Source organism: Crotalus tigris, unplaced genomic scaffold, assembly GCF_016545835.1.
Source record: "Crotalus tigris isolate CLP2741 ecotype Arizona unplaced genomic scaffold, ASM1654583v1 scf7180000024153.1733885, whole genome shotgun sequence".
Lineage (NCBI taxonomy): Eukaryota > Metazoa > Chordata > Lepidosauria > Squamata > Viperidae > Crotalus > Crotalus tigris.
In genome coordinates, this window is record NW_024100414.1 from 1618969 (window position 1) to 1636284 (window position 17316).

The 17316-nt window shown below is 43.3% G+C and overlaps 1 protein-coding gene across 5 annotated transcripts in view; it reads left to right on the forward strand.

The window, feature by feature from the left end:
* Window positions 1–15537: 15537 nt before the first annotated feature.
* The window catches only part of RALGPS1 (Ral GEF with PH domain and SH3 binding motif 1), an 84601-nt gene continuing 82822 nt past the window's right edge, over window positions 15538–17316 (forward strand). For 3 of the 5 annotated variants that reach the window (XM_039323052.1, XM_039323057.1, XM_039323058.1), the window contains exon 1: window positions 15539–15696. The gene's annotated coding sequence lies outside the window, so the exon portion shown is untranslated. Of the gene's footprint in view, window positions 15697–15838; window positions 15968–17316 lie in introns of those variants that run through there. The other 2 variants (XM_039323059.1, XM_039323054.1) reach the window with 2 other exon arrangements.

The window sequence follows — 17316 nt, forward strand, 5'->3', positions numbered from 1 at the left end:
TGTTCAAGAAACATTATTCTTGGTTTTGTTTGTTTGTTTTTTCCCTTCGAGCAAATATTATGTCCAGAATCAAGCAAAGTATCACTTTTTATTATAACTTTGCTCCATAGCGGATGTAAACCAAATTGCCATAAATGTATTAATTTGAAGTGGAGATTGTTTGGGGCTTTCTCCCCCCCCCCCTTTGGTCTAGAATCCAAACTGGACAACATTGGTGCTGACTCCTTTTTTTATAAGAAAAATGTTATATTAGCCAACAGAGGACATAGGATGTGGTTTTAAATATTTTTTACTCTCCTCAGAATCTACCTTCATTTCGTACTATAATGGCAGACCAGGTAAATCATGTGTTACATTAATCACTCTGGATAGTTACAGTCAGCTTAACAGTGTATTAAAAAGGATGTTGTATCTGCATCTACAATATTTCAGCGCAGTATTTGTAATGTACCTCTTGAGGTACGTCTTATCTTCATACTTAAATGTTTTCAAATGAAACAGTTGATTTTTTTTAACTTTTTTTTGTAATGATTATATTGGAAATGATGAGCAATATGTCCTATTGTATTAGAGATGCTATTTTTAGCTTCTCCATAACTTCAGTGGCTAATCAGTATTTTTCAGAGAGCCAATAACAAATAGCCTGTTTTCTCTGCTTCAGATGTTTGATAACTTTTAAAAGTGGTGCTAACTCTTCCTTTCCCCTTAGTACAGCGTAGAAAATGTGAACTTTAACTGGTAGTAAGACTCTTTTTTTTAATCTTTCCACTTAGATTTTGCTTTCCTGAAACAGACCTCAAAGAGCATAAGCTGGCAAACTTCACTGTAATTAAAAATTCTACACCACAGGGAAAATAATGGCGTCTGTTCGGTCGTTTTAAAGCATATTACTTTAAGGTTTGGTGGAACGAGAAGCGTTTTGACCAGGGTCTTCACTGATAACAGGAAACCCTGTGTCAGAAATTGCTCTCCTTGCTTGTGTTTATTAGTGGCTGTTTCTGATATATAGGTGAAGACAGCAGGGCTTCTTAACTAGGTTGAGCAGAACAAAAAATTGACGTTAAGATATTGGTTGGTGCTTGATCTGAAGGGTGCTCAGGATTCCAGGTTTCTCTTTTTATGTGCCTGTAACCCATGGCAGCACGGCCATGCTATTCCTAGTTAACGAAATTAAGAACCAAAATATGCTTCTTGAAGGGGGTGGGGGGCACAGGCAGATATCCTGCATCTGCCCCGCTCTGCCAGACCTTGAGAGTGCGCGACCACTTTGCCGGTGTTCAGGATGTGTATATCGTAGTGCATACTGACATTTCAGTCCGAGCCTCGGCTTTTAATTCCAGTCTGATTCCTTAAAGCTTCTCTCTACTGTGAATTTTTTTTTTCCCCAAGGGGTGGCTTTTCTTGGTGGGGGTTCGTAATCCGCCCTCGTCCTGGCCTAAGGAGCGATGTGAATGTCGGGTGGATTCCGAAGGTTGTAAAACACTGAAAGCAGCACAGCTGTGGTGATGCCGAGGAAAGCTCAGATAGCATGACAGGAGGCCTCAGAAATTATCTTTCAGTGTAGGCAATCGTGCAGGTTTTTTTAAAAAAAACTGCTGGTTTCGCAGCGGTTGTGAAAAATAGAAGGTTTTTTTTAGACTTTAAGGAAAGCGGAGAAGAGATCTTGGCAGAGTTTGAGGCAAATGTTTCATTACAGCCGTGTAACGAAAAATCTGCAGTATATCATGTCTACTCCGTGAGTGGAGTTAAACTAGGACATATATATATATGTTAAACTAGGACAAATGTGGGCAAATGTGACCATTCACATATCCTCTTGATGCTTGTTTAAGACTTAAGCCAACTTTTCAGCCCAAGGAACGACACCGTTTTGATCTCTTTGCCAAGGTTTCCTCAACAAGAGTCCAGTTGGGCAAGTTACTCCTGATCCTTTGGGACAAACCTCAGCTGTGGTGCCTTTTAAACCGGTTGGCTTTACTCCCTAGTAGTTAGGATGAAGGAGAAAAAAAGAGAAGGACAATTAGCTTTCTGTTCTGCACGTAGCTCTCTTCTCAATCTTTCCAAGGCATAAAATACTGTTTGTTTGTTTGTTTGTTTGTTTTTAAGCTGTAAACGTGAGCTGGTTTGAGTTTACCAAAGAGTGATGTATCCAAAATGCTACCTTTCTTTTTAATTATGCAGATTTCGTAATCGGAGCATAGCTAGTGGGGACTGTTAACTGCCTAAGCGTTAGTTGATCTGATGACACCCTTCCTTCAAGAGGTTTTTTTTAAGTTCTTGGTATGTTTGCTTGTGTTGATAGCTTGTTTTCCTCTCTCAGCTGGTTCAAAATGATCAAGCCATAATATAGTACTGTATAAGTCACAGAGCTTCACGGGACACGGGCAGCTGTAGGAAGCGAACATGTATAAAGTTAACCAACTTATTTTCCAAAAGTTTCAGTCAGGTTTAAAAGGATGCCTAAAGGCTGCTTCGCCCAAGACATTAGCTGTCTTGGATTGTGTTGGCAGGGGAGGGTACACATTTATAAAATGAACTATTGTGCTAACTTCTGCGTCTTATGGATGGGAGGCAAACATCTTGCAAAGACCAGCTGACCACAGAGAAAAAAAATATCTAGAAGTTTGCTAATATTGAGCAACTATCTTCTCACCTCTGTCATAACGTCATCCATAACCCCTTCTCAACCGTGGCTGTTTTCCGATGGCTGGACTTCAACTCCCAGAATCCCCCAGTCGGCCTGAATTCTGGGAGTTGAAGTCCAGACACTTTAAAATGGTCAAGGTTGAGAAACACGGCCTTAGAAATGCTTCAGAAACTGTACCAGCCTTGTTGCTGACTCTGGTGGCTGCCATTACAACCGGCCACTCTACCCTTGTGAAGGATTTCAAGAATTTCCAGCTGCTGAAAAGTTAGACGAATGATTCTACTGACAGAAGGGAATTTTTGTAGCTCAGAGTTGAACTGTGGGGTCTTTGGTGCTCTCCCAGTTTAGTTGCTTCCTTGCAGATGTTTCACCACCCAACTAGGCAACCCCATCAGTGCAAGTAGGGATGAACCGTTCTGCGCGAAGCCCCAGCAGCAAAGTAGTCAGAGCGTTGAGCTTTCCAGACACCTGTGATTTTGCCTTTGCATAAAAGGTCAAGCCTATTGTGTGAAGCAGCCCTTATGCGTCTTCCTCAGATTTTGCTCTACCTGTTTCCGTTGGAATTCTGCAACTGTGCTCGAATGACAGGCGTCAAATCTAGCAGCAGCCCCTAAATTGTGCCTTTTTGCACCGTGTTTTCATTATAGTGGGGGCACGCCTCCTTGCTCTTTTGAAGTTCAGACCTTATCCTCACCTAGGTTCTAAGCATGCGGTCCGTTATTTCGCCTGAATTCCGACAGCCTCTCGTGCTGCTGACCGTACAATCCAGAACTGCAAATTCATTTCACTTATAATAACGCAGAAATTAAGGAAGTCCGCGAGACAGCTGTATGAAACATTGGGTTACCTGTGTGAAATCATGCAAATGGGTTCACGATTTGAGTCTCTTAATCTACCTTTTTAGCTACATAGACAATGTGAAGAGAAAAAAAAACAGTGACAATGTCCTTTGTTTATATGTTTTAACCTATTTACATACTGTGAAAACAAATTTTTATACTTTTGCTAACGTGGTTTTAAATAGCAACTGAATTTTTTTTTCCTAATCAGTTAAACTCTTCCATATAATTTCTATTGAGCTTGTAAATAAACTAAGGGATGAAGGGTGGGGGAAGCTTTGTAAATAAGTGGGTGTTTTTTTTTTAAAGCAACAGAGCACCTCACAATTGGTTCTGTATTCAAGAATGAATGCTTTTTAGTGACAGGAATTTAGAAATTTGTCCTAAGAAAAAGGAGACTTGGGGAATTGTAATAGTCTTCAACCGTTCATATCTATCATAGGCATGTTTCACAGTACACATTAACTTAGAAGTCCAGGGAGATCAAGTTGGCCGCACCTAATTTCTTAAACCATGGTTCATCCTGGACCTCTTCTCTGCTCCATTCTGAAGTGGGACAGCGAAGGAGCCAACAAGTCATACCAGGTAAAATTTGTTGGGGGTAAAATTCCCATCATCCCCAGCAAGCTTGTACTTGATTGCCTAGGAAGCAAGGAAATTGAAGTCCGACATAAGGTTGGGGAAGGCTGAGAGTCACCAAGGGCAGAGGTGAAGATTTTATGTCAGCCTTCTCTTGGTTTGAATTATTATTATTTTTTTCCCCAAGTCTCTTACAAATTTCCAGGCTATATGGAACGCGTTAAGAAGACTTTCCCTTCATCCTTAGGCAGAATTACGTTCTCCGAAGCAGTTTGTTCTGAGCTACCAAGTAGGAAGACCGCAGGAACATTTTTTAGAACAAGGGCTGGGGGAAAAAAAAAGGTGGCGTGTTTTGAGCTTTATCTTTAGACAGATTTCTCTTGTTTGAAATAGGCGTTAAGTTTACTGTGACTTCTTTTGTCGTCGTTATCGGAAAAAGGGGGGGGGTTCACACTGAAGCCACTGCAAAGGGACTGAAAAATATGCAACACCTAATCTATTTTCTAAGGGGATTCTACCCTTGAATGGTGCTTTTAGACTGGTCAGGGTTATTTATTAAATTTTTTATATATTTTAAAAAGTATTTGGGAATTGTGTAAATCCTTTATATAAATATAAATATAAATAAATAAATAAAATATATGAATCTATATTAGTTCATAAACTGTAAAACAGCGGAGTAAATGCTCGGCCGCTGGACCCAGAGTTCAGTGGAGTCATTCAGGATGTTCAAGAGTCATCATTCATTTCATTGCTCTGCAGCGATCAGGCATCGTCTCCGGAAATTGAATTATGCAAGTTTGCGTAAGAGCGGGAAATGGGAGTCGCCTCTGGGAACATTCCCCTGGAGAGGTGCTCCTACAGGTAGTCCTTGTCTTATAACCACACTTGGAGGCAGAGTTTCCTTCGCTGAACAAGGGGGTTAAGCGCGCCGCACCCCATTTTTCAACCTTTTCCTGACAGAGTTGTTAAGAGAATTTAGCTTCCCCCGTTGGCTTGTCGGAAGCCAGCTGGGAAGGTCCTAAATGGTGACCACTTGACCCAGGGACTCTGCAACCCTCCTGAAAGCATGCTGGTTGCCAAGCACCTGGATGTTAATCACGTGACCCTGGGGACGCTGTGACGGTCGTAAGTGGGAGGATCAGTCACTTTTTCCCGGGACCCAAAGGTGTTTTTTCAAAAGGCAACTGGACTGTCTTGTTTTTCTTTGAAGACGTTTCTCTCCTCATCCCAGAAGCTTCTTCAGCTCCAACTGGATGGTGGGGAGTGGAAGGATTTATGCTCCTTGCAGACCGCTGGTCATTTGCATCCTTTGAGAGGGTCGTTGAGGCCACTTGGAGCTTACAGATCCTTCCATTCCCCACCATCCAGTCAGAGCCGAAGAAGCTTCTTGGATGAGAAGCGAAACGTCTCCAAAGATAAACAAGGAAGTGGGGGTCAACCCTGACCTGGATGACTGAGAATCTCCACAATTTTTCTCGGCACCGTTGTAATGTGAAGTGGTCACTAAGCAAAGGTTGTAAGTCAAGGACTCTCTGTGTTTTCTGGTTGTTTGGAAGAGGCAAAATGTGGTAATAGTGTTGGGCCTATGGGTTCTGGAAGAAGGTCCTAAGTCGTTTGAGCCTTTTTAAACAAGCTGTTCTCAAACCTGCCCACTGTGCCAACACAACAGATCCCTGGCTTTGTGCATCACATCCTGTCCCTTCTCAGAGCCGTGGCTTGAAGCTGAGCACACGTTCTAGAACAAGTCAGCAGGTTTGCGCGATGTTGGTGCCCCTGGCAAGGCTGTTTTTAAGTAAATTTCTATCAGGAACCGCCAGCTTTTGATCGCCTCTTCACTATTTCAGCACTTCAAATGACTTACCTCAGTGTCAATATTTTGCAATATTAAACCGGTAACCTCACAAACTCCACCACACTTCATCGATAACGTGAAGTAAAATGAAGCAGATTGCTCTTAAAGCAACTTAAACTTGCCATTAAGGATTATTTTATAGCATGAGATATTTTAGAATATTTATTCAAATGATATTTTACTCTTATACTCGGATATACCTTTTTTTTTTTTTTGGATTGGTTGGTTGATAGGTTGTTTGTTTGTTTGTTTGTTTTTCCCATTTTGTGACATGAATATTTCAGTGCTGCTTTATTTTATTCTAATGGATTTTTTCGTTTGTTGGTTTCCTTGCTTGTAAATTGCCTTTTTATGGTATAAATAAAAGTCAATGGGAATTGCCGTTTATAAATTAAAATGCTTCTGAAGCGCACAGGCTGTCTCTGAGTTTGGATTTATTTTTCAAGAGATGCAGTGTCGATGGGCTTCCGTCACCACCCACTGCTCTGTTAAAATCACCCTGGATTCACATGATGGTGTCCCTCTACCTCCACCTGTGCCTAAACCGTGATGAGGCTTGGTTTGGGCTTAGCATGTGGTTTATAAATGCAACTTGGGTGCATTTGGGCCTTATGAGTTCAGTTTGAGACACCCATTCCCAAACTGGAACCCATAGAGAGAGAGAGAGAGAGAGATTCCTCATACAGATCTTGGTCACTTGGGGTCAGCTGTATTATAAGTTTGGCGATTCAGATCCCCCAGCGTTCATGACCTGGAGAGAAACAGCTCACATGGCCCAGGCTAAATTCAATTCAGAATTATCTCAAGCATGGCGTTGACATTTTTAATGGCGCCTCCTCCAGAACACGATCCGTTTAACCCCATTGCCACTTGCTCATGTTTCTGAGGTCATTCAGCACCAGCAAAGGAACCTTGCAGGTCCTTTCTTGACTTTGCAAAAGGGAAGGGTCTTAACCCTTTTTTAAGGGTGGGGATTTCCAAATGTCCGTCACGGTGGCCCTGATCTCTTCCAGCCAGATTTGAATAAACTCGTTTCTGCGTATTTCACGAATTCTTTATCCTAGCTTGTTCAAAGGTATGAACTCTAGGCCGAAGGGGAAAGCAAACTTTCCAACTTCAAAGGCTCAAGTTTAAGGGAAGGGGGAACCTTGGATTTGCAGCTGAACTGATCAGAGGAGCACTGGGTTCCCTTAGTCAAGCCTTGGCTTGTTCATAAACTAGTTTAAAAACAAGGCAAAGCCAAGACCTGGATGAATCGTGGAGTGGTAGTTTGATTTAGCTGCCCTTTGAGAACATATACAGAAGGGAAAATCATCCTTTCTCCAATTAATTGGATAAATGGCCTAGATATTGTTATATAGAACACTTATTCTATTCTTAAGCATCAACATATTTTAAAATGTAACCTGTAACATACATATAATTGTTTGAATATGTCAAAATGGACTACATATTTCCATCACACGTGTGCCACAGTATTACATGCTCCTGTATAATTTTATTAATGTTATCCATGTGCTCTAAGCCATATGCTAACTAAATATGGTAGTTTAATCTGTGGGAAGGGGGTTGCAGACCTATACATGAGTTGGTGTATTTTTAATATTTTCACCATGAAAAGCATCCGCTTCTAAAGTTGCCCACCTTTTCCCCATCATGGGCACATTTTAAGGGGCAGTGAAGATCCTTTAAACATGCACAAACTCTTAGGAGATTTCCAGACAGGCCAAATGTCTATTTTTTCAAAAGGCAATTGGACGTTCTTGGTTTGTTTGTTTGTTTTTTTAACTTGAATAAGAAGCGACGACGTTTTCAAGGGGGAAAAAAAACCAAGAAACCAAGAAAAAATTAATAGCCAGGCAGGCTATTAATAAACGCTATTCATCACCCGTGTTCTCCCCGCAGGTGGTAGCCTTACTCAAATGAGCAATCAAAAAAAAAAGAAGAAGAAGAAAGAAGAGAGACCTATTCAAACCCTGAAGGATTGCCAAGTCGGTTGGTGGTTTCCATTTCGTGAATGAGGGTTTAGCCTGGCGTTGTCAGAAAAGGGGGTGACAGATGACTTAAAAGCAGGACACACCTCTTCGTGCTGCTGCCTCGTCCGTAAAGTCACCCAGGATTTATTTCTGGATGCTTTTGAGTTGGCAGGGCTAATGCGACATCTGCAAGTTTGCAGAACTACCATCTCCGTAAAGGGCGGGTGCAAAAAGTTGGGTGTTTCATCTCTCAAAGCAAAGCTTTTGTTTGCCCCAAGAAAATGCTGTTTTTCTTTGCTCAGGCAGTGACAAGGCAGGGCCTAATTTATTTGTCTTTCTCCTCCATCCAGGAGACGTTCGGGGGAAGAGTGCTGGTGTGCCTTCCAAGGAACCACCCAGTCGCGGAGATGATCTAGGCCGAATCGTGTTCTAGCTTGCCCTTTTTTTTAAAGGCTGTGGTTTAGTTGATTTCTCTGCGTTCTCCTAAGAGCCTCTTATCAGAGGGAGAATCCTGGAGGTTGGGTCCACTGGGTACAAATTAAGTTTAAACCACCAGGTTAGCTTTTCCCCATCCTGAGGTGTTCAGACCACAACTTTATCTCCACGGGATTCACCACTGGAAAAGAGGTGCTGATTCTTTTAAGAAGATTAGAAGATCTTTTTCACAAAGAAAAAAATTGTTTCAGATATTGTGAATTTTGCCAATTGAGAACTCTCCTCTTCTTTCTCCTCCACCCCTTCCTCTCCTCTCTTCCCCCTTCCTTCTCTCCTTTCTCCTTCCCTCCCCTTCTCCTCTCCCCTTCTCTCCTTTCTCCTCTCCTCTCCCCTCCTTTCCCTTGCCCTCCTCCTCTCCCCTCCCTCTCCTCTCTTTTCTCCTCCCCTCCCCTCCTCTGCAGAAAACATTGGCACAGCTTATTAAAAAGGAATGCGAACTTCACCCAGGGATATCTGGAGAGCTAGACTTCAAACATGCCTACAGTCCTCTTAACACAAAACCGACGTGTTGGGAACGTGTTGTGAGCTCTTCCTAAAATTAATTTTGTTCCAACTGGGAAGCAAGGCGACGAAATGTATTCCTGTGCTGCGGCTGTGAAATCAAAAATAATAATTTTTTTTAAGCCCTGCTTTGAACTATATCTCTGCCTAAATGCAGTGAGGATGAACGGATGCATCTCTCCAAGACGACATTCTCCCCAATCAACGTCTCGTTTAACCCATTCAATCCAAAATTAATGCAGAAGTTCAGAACGGTGGCACAAGATAAGTTTTCTGGGCTGAGATGGATCAGCAAGAAAATGTAGACCCTGAAAGAATTATAGGTGTAATTTTACCACAATTGAGCCCCTGCTTTCTGTTGTTAAATGAGACATTTGTTCAGTGTGTTTCGCCCCATTTTTACAACCTTTCTTGCCATGGTTAAGTTAGTAACGTGGTTAAGTGAATCCTCATTGATTTTGTTTGTCAAAAGGTCGCAAACGGGGATCACACAACACAGCAACGTTCACAAGTATGAGTCAGTTGCCAAGCATCTGAATCTTGATCACATGATCGTGGGGATGCTGCAAAGGGTGAAAAACGGTCCTAAGTTGCTTTTTTCAGGGCCCTTATTCTTTCATCAAATACGAAGCAAAACAAAACAAAAACCCTCGGATGATCATCTTCCTCTACATTTTAATTGCGCTGAATATCTCTCATTTTTGAGCCTGACCCCCCCAGCAAAATACTGTCTCTGTTCCCCAAAAGAAGAATCTGTGCATGGTTAAAAAAGAAAAAAAAATCATTTTTTTCTCATGTACCGCTAGAGGGAGTAGAGAAATGTACTCCCCCCCCCCTTCAACCTAATTGCACAGAATTTCACATGGCAACAACCTCATAGGGTATGGGTTGCAAATGGTTTTGTAGCAGTCATCTGCAAAAAAAAAAGTGCTTTTTCTCAGCTGCTGAAAAACATGCATTGTTCAGGCAGGAAGCTTGTTTGTCTGCAATTGTTAACGTATAAAGATGTCCTCTGCAATTACATTTAGTTTTCCCTCCCCTCTTTACAGTAACAGAGAAATGTGCTGGAGATATTTCTTCTTTCCCTCTCTCCCTCCCTCTCCCTCTCTATCTTCCTCTCCCTCTCCCCCCTTTTTTTTTCTACCAAAAACTATTTTTCACCCCAGGGTGTCACAGAGGTGAATCTCATTGCTAAAATGCTCATATTTCTTTCTCAAAAATACCTAAGAACTCATTTTGATTGAAAAAAAGGATGGCCACTGAGATCCTATTGACTAGGAATGATTGACGGAAGCCATTAAGCGTTCCTTCTGGCTGCTTCCAGAGATGACAGGTGTCCATAGATGTCCAAGGTGCGTGAACTGAAAATGGTAACGTCAGATTTTAAATACAGCAAACATATCATTGAGAAGACCTGTCTCTTCAACAATTGCTCGTGTGAATTAGATGATTGTATTAGGGCCCCATCTCAATTCTGTATTCACATAACTCGCCCTGAATCTTGAGTACAACTTAAGGACCTCCTTAAGGATGGTCAAGAAGATCGATACACGGATAAAAGCGTCTTCACCAATCAGTCCTCAGTGCAATAAGTCTTACTAAGGTGCGTGAACTGAAAATGGTAACGTCAGATTTTAAATACAGCAAACATATCATTGAGAAGACCTGTCTCTTCAACAATTGCTCGTGTGAATTAGATGATTGTATTAGGGCCCCATCTCAATTCTGTATTCACATAACTCGCCCTGAATCTTGAGTACAACTTAAGGACCTCCTTAAGGATGGTCAAGAAGATCGATACACGGATAAAAGCGTCTTCACCAATCAGTCCTCAGTGCAATAAGTCTTACTAAGCATCTCTCATCTTGTTCCTAGGTCAAAACCTGGACTGGGATCCATCCATCCATCCAATCTATCCATCTGCTTCCCCCTAAAGAGAGAGAACAGCTGAACAACCAAACATTGTGCATAGAAAGTGAACATTCAATGGTAGTCATCAGTTGTTCAACTTAAAATCGCTTTATTTCAGTATCTTGAAGAAGAGTCACCCTATTGCTACTTCATGGATTCTGGGGATCACTTGGTCTTAATAGAAATTCGTCATGATAGCTAATGAGCTGGCATTTGGTACCTATTGTTGTTGGAACAATACAGTCATGGACTGAAGATCCATTACTTACTTGACTCTTTATACCAGGGGTGTCCAATCTTGGCAACTTTAAAACGTGTGGACTTCAACTCTCAGAATTCTTCTGCTGGGGAATTCTGAGACTTGAAGTCCACAAGTCTTAAAGTTGCCGAGGTAGGACACCCCTGCTTTACGTTATGCTGTTCGTCTCAATTTTATCCCAGGAATATAAGCCATACCACATGCCATTCACCCACAGGACGCTTCAGTGTGTAGACTTACTCTTTCAGAATAAGGCTGCTACGCCCCACAAAATCAGTACAGTTATATTTGTACTGTGGGCCCTCATTTAATCCCTTGCCATGTTTGGCAAAAGTTTTGTTGTTTTCAAACCTTTTCTTATTGTCAAAAAAAAATCCATTGTGGCACCATTTTTAGATGTTATCGCCGTTCTTGAAATAAGTGTCACTGATCTCATATCGCTGTTCTCATTGCACAGCACGAAGGCTGTAAGGTTGTTGCTAAAATGGGACGGTTACTAAGAGAGTCTTTTTAACAAGTTCAGAGTCAGGTTCTGTTCTAAGGATATATAAAGCATCGAGAGTCTAATTGATTCACAGCCCTGATTGGGACCTAGACAATCAGGAAGGTGAAAAAGCTGTCTAATTAAAACAGTCGCTCTTTGCAGGCTTCTGCGGGAGTCTGAAAAAAATAATACATGGCTGCTTTAAAGAGTCGACTCATTAAAGTTAATGTGATTCTTTCCCCCGCCCCCCCGCCTGAAAAAAAAAAAGATATTTCACTTGATTTTCCTGGATTTGCTTCTTATCACATGGGTAAAGGTTGAAAATAAGAATTGTAATCTGCTAATATTTCATTAAATTATGGATGATCACGTTTTCTTTTTTAACTGCTAAAGATTCAGAAGGGATCTTGGAGATCTTCTAGTCCAACCCCGTTAGGGAGAACAATTAATCAGTGGAACGGCTTGCCTCCAGAAGTTGTGGGTGCTCCCTCACTGGATATTTCTAAGAAGAGATTGGATAGACATGATTCAGAACGGTATAGGGTAGGGGTAGCCATGCTGACTCAGGAATTCTGGGAGTTGAAGTCCACGAGTCATAAAAGAGCCAAGGTTGCCTACCCCTGGTCTCCTTCTGGGGCAGGGGATTGGACCTACCAACCCTGTTATTCTGTTCTATTGTGTGTTTGTTTACGTGTGTCCATTAATTGATCACCAGTGTCTGAATTGTTACCATCCTGGATCTAACATATCCTTAAGGGGTAACAAGCAAAAACACAATTAGCTGCACCCTGAAGTCTTTTTGTGTTGGATTCATCCTATATTTGGAAGGTTTGGGAACGATTGCACCCAGTGTCTTAGCTTATCCAAGCACACCTTGTCCCCGGAGCTAGGGATGGGTTTGTGGTTATAACTGTAAACTTATAAAAAGTTGCAAATTCTCCTCCTTCTCCTCCAGCCTTGTGACTTCGAAGAGTCTAGCCAAGCGGGAGAGATTTGATAACAGCAGCACAGCTTCCCTCAGCAACATTATGTGAACGATATGAACCTTAATTGTTTTGGGGAAACATTCCTGGAACAAGAAGAGGCTTCAGCAGCAAGCAGCATAAACATAAACCGATGCAACGTGCGAGCTTTTTGCGCAAACCAAACTATAATAAATATGTTTCTGTGCAAACCAAAGTATAATAAATACGTTCTGCAGGTCGAAGACTTCAAAAGGAATCTGTCCAAGCCTGTCGATGAAAAAGAAAAACATAGAAGCAGTAGGGGACATAGAAGCTGCTCCTCCCCAAAGGCTTCTAAAGCTTGAGTGGGTATTACTTTATTATTATTATTAAGAATAATCATTATTGTGTGTCTGTGTAAGTCCCAAAAGAAGTCCCGTCCTATCCCAAGCACTTTTGAAGGTATCAGCCCCAGAGATCCTATACAGTTGGAAGGCGTTTTCATGTGTGATATTATATCATTCAGTTTTTGATCCAGGAACTCTTAATAATACAGTTTGGAAAGCAAAGGCAGACTTTCAAATCAAAAAGTATGTTCTGGCCAACTACAGGGCTTAGAAAGTCCATGTAAAATAGGGTTAAAAGCCAACTGTAAAAGGGTGGGAAGAAGAATCTTGAAATTCAAGCTAATGTCTTTATTCTATAGAAAGCAATCATCACTGGAGTAGACACTGATGTTATGAAACTGAGGGAACTTGAACTTGGCCTAGTGGCTGATTGGTCTACTGGTTAAGGTATTAGGCTAGAAAGTGGGAGACTGGGAATTCTAGTTCTGCCTTAGCCACGAAAGCAAGCTGGGCAACTTTGGGCCAGCCCCCTCTCTCTTAGCCCAACCATCTTAAAGGGTTTGTTGTGGTGGGGAAAACAGAAGGAGGAGGTTGGTTATTTTCACCCAATTGAGTTATTTGTAAAAATAACAAAGGCAAGATACAAATGAATAAATAAACAAATGATGAAATTGAGTGAACTTGAAATTGTCATAATGAAATTGAATGACTTTTATTATCCCTCCCTCTCTCTCTCTCCCTCCCTCCCTCCCTCCCTCCCTCCCTCCCTCTCTCTCTCTCTCTCTCTCTCCATCTCCACGAGTAGGAAGGGAATTCCCAGAAATTGCAGATTTTTGTACTTTAAACCATTCTGCTTTGCTATTGCTAATCACATTTCCTGTTTGCTTTATGATAAATAAAGGTTCAACACCTTCCTTCACTGTGTACCTGCCCCAAAGCAGGAAGTAAACATGAACTCCCAATGAATTCTAGACACAATATTCCTCCATGTTTTATTTTGGTTATATTTTAATGTTTCCTCTCGCCTGAACTATCAGGAACAGATTTATTTATATTCGGTTCCATGGTTTGATCGTTCCAGACTTTAATTGTGACCTCTTTCGGTATTGCTTTATTTCTTCGTTTTGTTGAAAAGAGCAGCTTTAGGATGGTGAAGGATATTCTATTTATTTATACCAACAGAAACCAACCAAGCGAGGTTCATCTGTCATGTGCTGAAAATATATTCAATACAGGACAAGTAGTTGAACAGGATGTCAACGCGAAACTAATCTTGACCTTTTTCCCAGGAGATGCCTGCAATTTTATCTGCTTGATGCAAGCAAATCATGTCATTTTAAGTCAACATTTAGGATTTTGACATTTGTAGATGTCTTTTAAAAAAATAATAATAATTCTGGGCTACTGACTAATGTCAAAAAAAAATGTGCACCTGTGCTTAGCTTGTTCTTGAACTGACTCCACCGACCCTTTTGCTGATTGCCTTCTTCTTCTCCTTCCTTCCAGCCTTCTGACCAAGAGGGCCTTCTCCAGAAACCCAGATCTTTGCATCTGGGCTTCTGGAGACAAGGAATAACGGATGGAAGCTGATCAGCCCAGAAATAAGGAGAATTTTTTCTGACAGTGACAACAGTCAACCAAAGGAACAGAAGTTGTCTTCAGAAGTTGTGGGATCTTCATCACTGGAAGCCTTCAAGAAATGACTGGACTGCCACCTGTCAGAAATGGTGTAGGTAGGGTCCCCTGCGTGGATGAGGGGGGGTGGACTAGAAGACCTCCAAGGTCTATTCTATTCTATTCTATTCTATTCTATTCTATTCTATTCTATTCTATTCTATTCTATTCTATTCTATTCTATTCTATATTCCATTCTGTATTCTATTCTATTATTTCATTCTCTGTTATTCTATTCTATTCTATTCTATATTCCATTCTGTATTCTATTCTATTCCATTCCATTCATCAAAAGGAAAAAGGACATAGAATGATGTGCACCCCACCCCCCAAATACATACATACATACATATCTCCACTTCTCAAATGCTTCTTTTGACATCTTGGATTCTGCAAGCTATCAGAAGTGAGACTTGATTAAGGAGCTATTCTATTCTATTCTATTCTATTCCATTCCAAATTCTATTCTATTCCATTATTTATATTCTATTCTATTCCTAAATTCTATTCTACTTCTATTCTATTCTCATCTGTCCCTCTCTTGCTGCTTCTCCTCTTATGGAGACCCTGGGAATGCATCTACCTTGCATCGAGGGGGCCGGTGGGGACGAGACCCCCCCAACGAGGGGTGACCCAGCCGGGGCTAAGCAGCCGTGCACCCAAGGCTGGGTGCTGCCAACTGCACGGCATGGGTGTGTGCGTGTCCTATGTGTGTTGTGTGTGTGTTGTGCGTGTGCGTGGAAAGAGAGGAGGGGGTCCGCGCGGGGAAAGCGGGCGAGCCGCCCCCGCCGAGCCTTCCTCCCTCCGCGCCAACGGCCGCCGCTCGCTCTTCCCTTCCAACCGCCGCCCCCCCTCCCGCCGCAGTTTCCCCAAAGGTTCCTCTTGCGCATTCGGGCTTCATTTGCCTCCGCCCGCCTCCCGCTCGCCGCCATTGGCCGGCGCCGGCCGAGCCCGCGCGGGGACTGGAGGGCGGCGCTGTCGCTCCGCGCCCGCCGCCCTCCGCTCAGCTGGAGCTTCAAAGCCTCGCCGCCGCCGCCGCCGCCGCCGATTCTCCCCTCCCGAGAGCAGCGCGGGCGGCCTGGTGGTGGCGGGGAAGCGGGCTCCGTCCTCCCCGGGAGGGGGCCGCGCAGGTGGCGGCGGGCAGGGGGCTCCCCTGGCCCGGCCGCCCCTCCCTCCCTCCGGCAGGTGAGCGAGCCAGGCGCGCCGCCCCCCCTCCCTCCTGCCCCGCGCTTGACTGACAGGTGGGGCAGGGTGCAATCCCCGCGCGCGGCCCCGCCCCTCCCTTCCCTCCCCCCCCCGGTTGCTCGCCGTTGCTGTCCCCTTCCTTGTTTGCGCGCAGCTTTGCAGGCGTCTCGCTGCAGGTCTGTCTCCGCTCGCCCCATGCCGCCCCCCCGGGCCTTCTCTTGCAACCCCCAGCCCCACCCGGGGCATCCTCTTCCCCTGCTGCCCTCCTGGGGTGAGTCTGGCTTCCCTTTGGCATCCCGGGGTGGGGGGGGAGGAAGACGTCCCACCGCCCCTGGTGGAGGGCGCCCCTGGTGGATTTCAACCCCCCCCCAATGTTTGGAGAATGCTTTCTGGGTGGGGGATGGAGGGTATATGTGGGGAGGGCGGGGGGTCACTGGTGGGCTACGGGGGCTTGTGGAGAAAGAGAGGTTGCTGTTGAGTTGGGTTGGGTTGGGTTGAGTTGGGTTGGGTTGAGTTGGGTTGGGTTGGGTTGGGTTGGGTTGGGTTGGGTTGACCACCATCTCCTCCAAGAGACTCTGGGTGGCTGACAACAGGCCTAATTCCTATTATGGTTATTGTACATTCCAGGGGTTCTCAACCTGTAGTCTTCAGATGGGGGGGGCCACAGTATCACCACAGGGGATCCCCCAGGACTTGAAATGTGATTCTTGAGTCAAGTCTTGGTGGTCTGTGGCCACAAAAGGTTTTTAAAGGGGGTCCGTGGTGAAGAGAAGGTTGAGAACCACCGTTAGATTCTATTCTATTTTTTTTTTCTTATTTCTGCATTGTGTGGTTGATATTATTTGGCCTCTATGCGTGTCGCATCTGTCTAGGCAGCCAGATCGTATGCTTTATTGCTAAGGAGCATTTGGGGTTCTCAATTTCACCTGTGGCCTTTCTAGGCAGGGTTTTGATTATTATTTTTATTTTTAAAATGTGATGCATCTAGCTGCCCATTTTACACAAGTGACTCTGGATTCTCGATTTGTGCCTGGAGCTGTATAATATTTGCAGTGCAGACTTTGTACATTTCAATTTGAAGTTTGGGCGGGCAAGGTGTGTTGGTTAATTTACTTGGCTTGGTGGGCTTCTGTAGAAAGTGGCAGTGCTACTGGCTTTGATGGGGAAGCTCGATTTATTAAACAACTGTGTTACTAATTTCACAACTGAGTGTTCATGAAAATGGGGGCAAAGCTGGCTTAACCAATGTCTCACTTAGCAACACAAATTTTGGACTCAATTGTGGTCATAAGTCAAAGATTGCCTATATTGCTAAGGAGCATTTGGGGCCTGTTAATTTCATCTGTGGCCTCTCTATGTAGACTTTCTCTCTCTCTCTCTCTCTCTCTCTCTCTCTCTCTCTCTCTCTCTCTCTCTCTCTCTCTCTCTCTTTCTTTTTTCTTTTTTCTTTTTTAAAAGTATGTTTATGATTTATATAGCCCTCTATTTCCTACAAGTGGCTCTGGGGAGGCTTAGCAAGATGATCTATTTATGTCTGCACCTGTGTAATGTTTGTAATGCAGACTTTCGAGATTTCTGTTTAACGTCTGGGTAGGTCTGGCACGTTGGCAACTCCCTCTT